Source organism: Kryptolebias marmoratus, linkage group LG1 (genome assembly GCF_001649575.2).
Source record: "Kryptolebias marmoratus isolate JLee-2015 linkage group LG1, ASM164957v2, whole genome shotgun sequence".
Taxonomy (NCBI): domain Eukaryota; kingdom Metazoa; phylum Chordata; class Actinopteri; order Cyprinodontiformes; family Rivulidae; genus Kryptolebias; species Kryptolebias marmoratus.
Window position 1 is genome coordinate 17,103,122 of NC_051430.1, and position 7,688 is coordinate 17,110,809.

Below are 7,688 nucleotides of genomic sequence, written 5' to 3' on the forward strand. Positions count from 1 at the left end.
TTTTTTTTTTAATTTATCACTAGGAGAGGACCCTCCAGAAATTTACAGGATGACTTATAATGGGGCCACAATACAAAGACGTTGATCACATTTAACAGCAAACATGATGCGTTTGTCGCTCTTCAGGTGTCCAGTTGTGCTTTAGCTCCCACCACAAAGAGCAACTGTAACTTTTAAAGACAGCCAGTTTGCAGCTATTTATTAATATAACTTTTTTTTTGGATATTTTTTTTAAATTACTCATTCTGCCATCAGCGTTTTCTGCAGACTTCTAGTTATATCTGTTGTGATGACGCCACATAGTAAAGTGTCATTATTAATGGCTAAAGAAGCAACTATATGTTGGTAATAAATCTTTTTGTCAGTCGTCGATTGTTTTCCCGAGCTTAATTTCACAAACTATTCATGTTAAATTTCTTACACTCGTAGTTTCAGTTTTTCATCAATCAGCAGAATTGGGGTTTTGTGGAAAGGTTGAGAACAATTAATATCTTACCTGTTGTAGATAGCACTTTGGACGATCTCATTTGGGGGAATCGTTTCATTCTGACAGGATTGGCTAACAGCTAGTCCGAGCAGGGCTGTTTGTCATGGCCAGTCCAATCTGGAGATATTTACAGTAAGAAACTGAGTTGGAACAAGACATAGATTGATTATAACCTTTTTACAGAATCCCAGTTTTTTTAAATAAAAGAGCTATTGCTTTGGGTATTGCGTTCGACAGGTAAGGGTATGAGTTAGCCTCTGTAACCGTGCAGTCAGTGGTAATCTTTTCGTGACTCACTGTGAGAGCTCATCAGGTGACTGCATCATGTTCAGTCTTTCATCTTGATAAGCTGAACAAAACACGAGATTCTGTGGCCCTCGCGCAGGATGCTTTGGTCGTTTTGATCGTGGGCGATTGCCGATGTGATATCATTTTATAACTGCGAGCCAAATCTCAACGTGAGCGCATCATTTCACGCCTGCAGCAAGCTCAAGTGCAGGATTTCACTGACGTAGTGGTCTTTTTAAATAAGAGCTTCATCACCAGCTCTAAGATTTATTCTTTTATAGCTTGACAAACGCTGGGATGCGTTCTCAAAGGGAACGGTCAAAGTTTGAGAGGATGTACGATCCCACACGCGTCAGTCTTGACAATGTGTGTGGGATTCAACTGAAGGGTGACACTTGTAGGCAAACTCACTCCTGATAATCGGCTCACCGATGAGTGTCCCCCCAAATCCTACCGGCCCCTCAGGACAGGCCCCAGCTGAAGAACGTGGATGTCCTCATCCGCGTGTAATCGTTTTGGCGAACCTCGCCTGAGATAGAGCGGTGAGTGCGGCCTGCTGGTAAACTAGCGATTGTCAGGCAGTGACGCAGACGGGAGTCACAAGAGGAGCAGGAAGCTCTCGAGACATCTCCTCCTATCTGGAGGAGCAGAGATAATGGGGACTTGTAAGAACGTGGGTCAGCGGACTGATCCGGCGGCTTACAAGATGTTGACAAGAAAGTAACATCAGGTAATAATGATAGCTTTTGTCATCTGTCCCATGAGATGATGCAAAACAAAAAAAAGAAGACTGTAAACAGGGTTATTTTAGGACAATGTCTCTCCAATCTAGTGTTTGTTTTCGAGTTATAAATCAGAGTGATTGTTCCTAATCTCCCTTAAACTGTGGTTGCAGATGTTCAACAATGACCTAAAACATCTGGCAGAGGCACTGTGACTCGGTGCCTAGAAACGCTTCCAAACAGGTCTCTCCTCAACGCAAGTTCGGCGTTCTGGGTTTGATTTGGCTGATTAAGGTTTACTTAAGAGGACGCCAAACTGCCAAGGACACGAGAAAACGGGCTGCGTTACATGTACTGAGTCAGAACTCTGTCATCTGTTAAGCATCGTTACCTTCAGCCCTAAAAGGGTTCTTTTTTATGTTTTTGTTCTTCAAATTTGCCAACAATGATTGTAGATGGCAACTAATAAGTCTAACCAAAGTGTTGAGTAAGCAGGTTTCTTCTATATGGGCACTTAGTATTGAAGCTAAATTAAACATGCAGTTTTAGTGGCATCATAAAAGTATTTCAGTCACTTCTAGACAAAAGAAAACTGCCTCGGGATGAGCAAAACATAATAACCTCTATTGCAGTTGAATATACTAAGTTATGTATCAAAAATAAAGCTCAATGACCCGACAGAGGTAGATTTGGTGACTAAATAGGCAAAATAAACGAGACCAATAGACTTAAAAAGTGACTTTTATCCTGTAGTTAAATGTGTTTAGGTTATACTACAATCATTAAAAGGCTATTTGAACAAAGTGAATAAGCTAAAAACCTGTTTTAATTGTTCAGGACGAGGCAAAATCCTTTATCTGACTGCAGCTCCAAGTTTGTGTTTCTCACCAGAAACTGGCACTGATCTGAGTGCTGCTCGGCACCAAACGTACTTCAATGTGACCGAGAGCATTTCCTTTCACTGTTCACACTATCCATCACTTTTACCTCCAGCAGAGTCGCATCCAAAACATATTGTTCTCATTTCCCTGTCCCCTTCCTCCAATCGGAGAGCTTCTTCTAGTTGCTTGTTTTGTTTGGACTTCAAAGGCCACCAGGCTAAGTTCCTACACCTCCTGCTGAGAAAACTACAAGTGTCCGAGCAGACCAAGTGGCTCTTCAAACTGTGAGTGGAGCCTGTTTGACTCACTGCCGCCAAGCAACGCAGTTAAAAGTGCAAATATGATGCACGGGGAGAGAACGTATGAGTACGGAGGCTGCAGAAGACGAGCAGAGTGAAGGATTTTTCAATTCAGCTTGTTTAAAAATGGGGAAAATCATTAATTGACATTTAAACAAAGTCAATATAAATGGACCTGGGTTAGAATTTGTCACAGTTCTGTTTCGTATCAGTTCTAAAGTCTGTGTGGTGCTGATGGTGCTACAAATGTGTAAGTCCGCTGGGAGTCGAGTAAATGTTTGGACTGACTCGACTAGATCATCATTATAAACTATTACTAGATACAAGACTGGAAGCTGGAAGTTGAAGCCATAATGGAGGAGTGCAGGCAGCCTTGAAGTGTAACTTTTAAGCTCCGCCCTTGCATGTAAACAAATGGGACGTTTTCCTGAACAAACAGATGTTTGTTGATTCGCGTAGCTCTTCCCTTGCTGCTGCATGGTAACACCTGCATTTTTCCCCCTCCCATACATTTAGCTTTAAACAGTTATTTGAAGCTTTAAGGTCAGGCATTTGTTTGTCTTTAGTAAAGTCGACAGGACTGATGAAGTTACAATCTCAGCATTATCACATCATTTTTGCAAAGGAACACGGACGTCGTTCGGCTGAGGAAACAGCAGCATACTGAACAAACGCTGTTCAATAATAGCTAATATTAGCTTTTAAAGACATCATTGGTAATGCAAGTTTGTTTTTTCACATTGAAAAGTAACAGTAACCAAAAAATCTGATACCTATACTTGATCATTTTTCAACTGTGGCAAAGCTTTTCGACCGTCACATGACAGTTTTTGGGGTTACAATCTAAAATGGCGACTTGAAAAACTATTGAACGAGTTACATATCAGACGGATATAACCGGTGTTCTACTTCGCTACATTTGCAGGACGGCGAACCGAGTGACAACGCAGGCCTGTGTCGAGACAAGCTCATCATATGATAATGTGACAATTTGGATTTTCAGGAGACTTTATTTAACCTGGTCTGTGTTCAATAAAAATCCCCAAACGTCCTGGATACCATTCACTCAAGTTTTACATGCAGGGAAAACAAAGAACATCGTGGACGGCAGTTGAACATCACGTAGATGGATAAGTTATTATCTTTTTTTCCTGTTTCGCAAGGAGCACCTCTGTGAACTTGTCTGATTTATCATGTCTGACACTTAGAACCATAAGTCACCTCACCGGCTTATAATCCTCCATGCAGGAGCATTTCCTCCAGCCCTCTGCTGCTCCGACGTCGAAAGACTTGCAGTGTTTTGTGCAGTTCAGTAATAAATGAGTTTTTAGGCTCTTGTCCTAAACGTATCTTGGAGTAACACATTGTTTACCCTTCAGAAATCACCTTCTGGGCGCGTTGACGCTCATGACAGCAGTGCTGGACGCAGCTGCGGGGGGAGCGATCCAGCAAACGCAACACGGCGAGAGGCCCCAAACCTTTAATTCGGAAAAAACTCTGTCCGCCGCGTGCCCGTCTTTGAGTCACAATTCTGGGCGTAGCCTGAAATTGAGAAATAATAACATGAATAACCTTTAGCTGAATCAGAGAGCATCGCGGCCCATCTATGGGGATTCTGAGCATAAACATCTCCATGAGAAAGACGAAAGCTGGGCCCGAAAAAGGACTGTTTCTTATTAAACGTAGGAGTTTTATTTATTGACCTCACCACATTTGTTTTTTGTTTTTTTCGTCTGTTGCAACAGCTGAATTTACAGTGAATCTCCTATGGCTGAATGGCGCATGAAAGGGGAGCGATGTGGCGTGGTGCCACAAATGTAACTTCCACATTTGTGTTGCTGCAAGAGCTGGTGTTTTGCAACGAAAAGCAGCACTTTTCCCTTTGAAGAAACAACAATCCTGCAGGCAGAAGTACATAAAAATCAACTTCATGTAAAGCAGCGAGAGACTAAAAACATCCTCTGATAAGAAGGGGTGGAGTTAACCTTGTGAATAACATCATGTTCAGCTACTATCACCTCAAGGTTTAGCTCAAAATTAGTCAAATTGACCAAGTTAGAGCCATTTTAATTCGCCGTGGCGGCCATTTCTGATTTGTGTGAGACTAAAAGAGAGAGTTTAATTAAAATCTGTTTACTGGTTGATGAGATATTTTGCTAACAAACACACAATGTTGACACCAACAGTTAATGCCAGTTTTAGGCAAAGATGTAGCGCAGTGTTTAATATTAAAAACGTGTTGTGAATTACATTTGTTAACTTTTAGCGAGTGTTCTATTCCTTTGAGCTTGTAGCTAAGGGCTTACGTCTTTTAGCTTGTGGCTACCGTGTTGTTCCTTTTAGCTTTTAGCTAGTGTTCGGCTCTTGTAGCCTCTAGCTGGTATTTTGCTTCCTTTAGCTTTCAGGTATCTTTTAGCTTTAACGACTCACTTTCAGCTTCTTCAGGAGATTCCAGTAAAGTCGTTCACCAGTCTTCATGGCACAACATTTTCACAGAAAATGCAATTTCTCCATTTTTTTTTTTTTTATTATCTTTTTTTTTCTCCCCCATTCTCACTGTTGGAGGTCTCATCTTGAGGTAGCAACTGTCACAATATTATTAATAGCCCCAGCATTTTGAGTTTAATTCGGTTTATTTAAACCCCAACAAAAAGACATCCCAGGGCCAAAAACACAACAACCCGTTTAATCTCTAAATTGTTTTCAGCTCGGCTAAACGAAATAATGACGAGAAAGTGGTTCGGATCGCTGAGCAAGGAGGAACATCCATATAGGGAGTCGATCACAACAAGCTGCTGTGGTCTTTAAGATCTCTGTTGTACCAGCCTACAGGCTCCATCCAGTAAACTCTGCTCCGTCAACATGTCCTGAGAACTGAAACCTGGGAAAAGACCCAGCAGTTCTCCACAAATAAGACTCCGAATCCAAGATCAGCCTTGGCATGGACCGTCCGCTTCCATCCCAGCTTCTGCTGTCCGTCAGCAGTTTGAGCCTGTGCGCTTTAACCAGCTGGAGAAGACGGGTAACAGCCTGAAGACATCGTCCCGTCCCAATCAAATCATTTCGGCACATTTTTAGATGCGCTGGGTTTGGCATGTTGGAAATTTTTTTTCGAACAGCAGTCTCGGTTCAGATGTTGTTCCAGCCTGTTTTAAACGTGCAGCCGTGCGGCCATTGCTGAAGAAACCTAAGCTTGACTCGTCTGTCTTTTCCATATTTAGGCCCATTTTAGAAAGGATCGTTCTTATTCAGCTGCAGCCCCTTTTTGAATGCACACAACATCCTTGAAGTGTGTCAGTCTGGTTTAAAGCCCTTCACAGCGCTGAAACTGCACTTTAATGATCTTTCATTGGCTACAGATTCGGCAGAGCTGTTCTCCTGCCTTGGACACAGTCGACCACAATATTTTGATGTCCCAGCTGGACCTATGGGGTATCAAAGGCTCTGCACTGGACTGGTTTAGGTCTTATAAACAGCTCCTAGACGAATCTGTTTCCTCCTCAGCCCCCCGTCACATGTGGAGTTCCCCAAGGATCCATTCTTGGACCCATTTTTTTTTTCTTTTTCCACTGAACAGTACATGCGCCCTTTTAGGCTCCATCTTTAGAAAATTTAACATCTCATTTCATTCCTGCGCAGACGACACTCAGATCTATGTTTGGCAGAAGCATAATCACCAGAGCCGCCGTTTGACCGACGGTAAATGCTTGGACGGCTTTAAATCTTTCTAAACTTCAGTGAAAATAAAGCCGGAGTTTCCATGTCGCACGGTGCTGTCGGATGACACAGATCTCAGTAAAGCAATCAGTCCGTGGCTCTCGGCGTCACCAGGCTAAGACTGTATGTGCTCAGGCGAGGGGAGAGATGCTCGCTCGCTCTGCCCAGATAAGACAAGCTCCTCCGACGCGGGCTCTTGTCGGCGCCGGGAGCTACAGCGTGCCCTCCTTGTTTCTCAGACATGACTCAGGCCGAGGCAGGGAGGCGACGTCTCAAAGAAGCTGGCTTCTGCGCCATAGCGGCAACGGAGAGGGGGGGGGATGCTTCTACGCCTTAGTCATTAGAGATTTTTCACTCTTTCTGAATTTATGACAGTGTTTTGGCTCCGGCTTCCACGGCTTTTATCGTCAGTCTGTTTGTTTTAAAGAACACTGTCTTTTATCGCGTAAAGTTCCCCATCGTCCCAAAACTGACTGTGCGCAAACGTCTTTTACTGATAAAAGTGTTTGTTTCCTGTTTTTAATATCTAATCTCGTTTGATCCTTCAAAGCCACTCCAGCTCAGGCGAGGAGGCAGGGCTTTTACAAGTCAAATTTTAGAACAAAACGGCACAATATTACTCTGTTTGAGCATCAAATGTGCCATTTTCTGTCAGATTCAAGGATCAGCATCAGGCAATTCATAAAACAACTAAAGGCCTAGGATTCTTGGAAGGAATGCATATCACCCGCCACCTTTAATCCCAAAGTTTTAGACTGAGATCATCTTATGTTCAGAAATGATGGAGTTGTAGCCATTTTGGTTAAACATTACATGCAGTTTTGTATGATCTTGTATGGCCTGTCATTGCTCCAAATTTTACCTCAATATCTGTAAAATACATTGAGGTGTAGTCGTTTTTGTGTAGGCTAAGGTTAATTAGCTGCAGCGGCTAGCTTTCATTGGGTTGACTCCAAAAATGTATCAGTTGCAGATGTGCAGCCATTAGTTACTTTCTCAGAGTTTCACTGAAATCTGTCCAGTGGTTTGTGAGATATTTTGCTAACAGACAAACAGGGTTTGTCTGTTAAATGGCAAGGCTGTTCGCAAAAATGTTTTGCAATGTTTTTTTAGGGTTCCAAGCCCGCGGAAGCAAGCGGGCGGCCAATGCAAGGCATGGCCGTTCGCCTGCTCCCAGCGGAGCAGGGAACCCTATTGTTTTTGTAAGGATTTTTTATAATTTGTTATTATTATTATTATTATTATTATTATTATTATTATTATTATTATTATTATTATTATTATTATTATTATT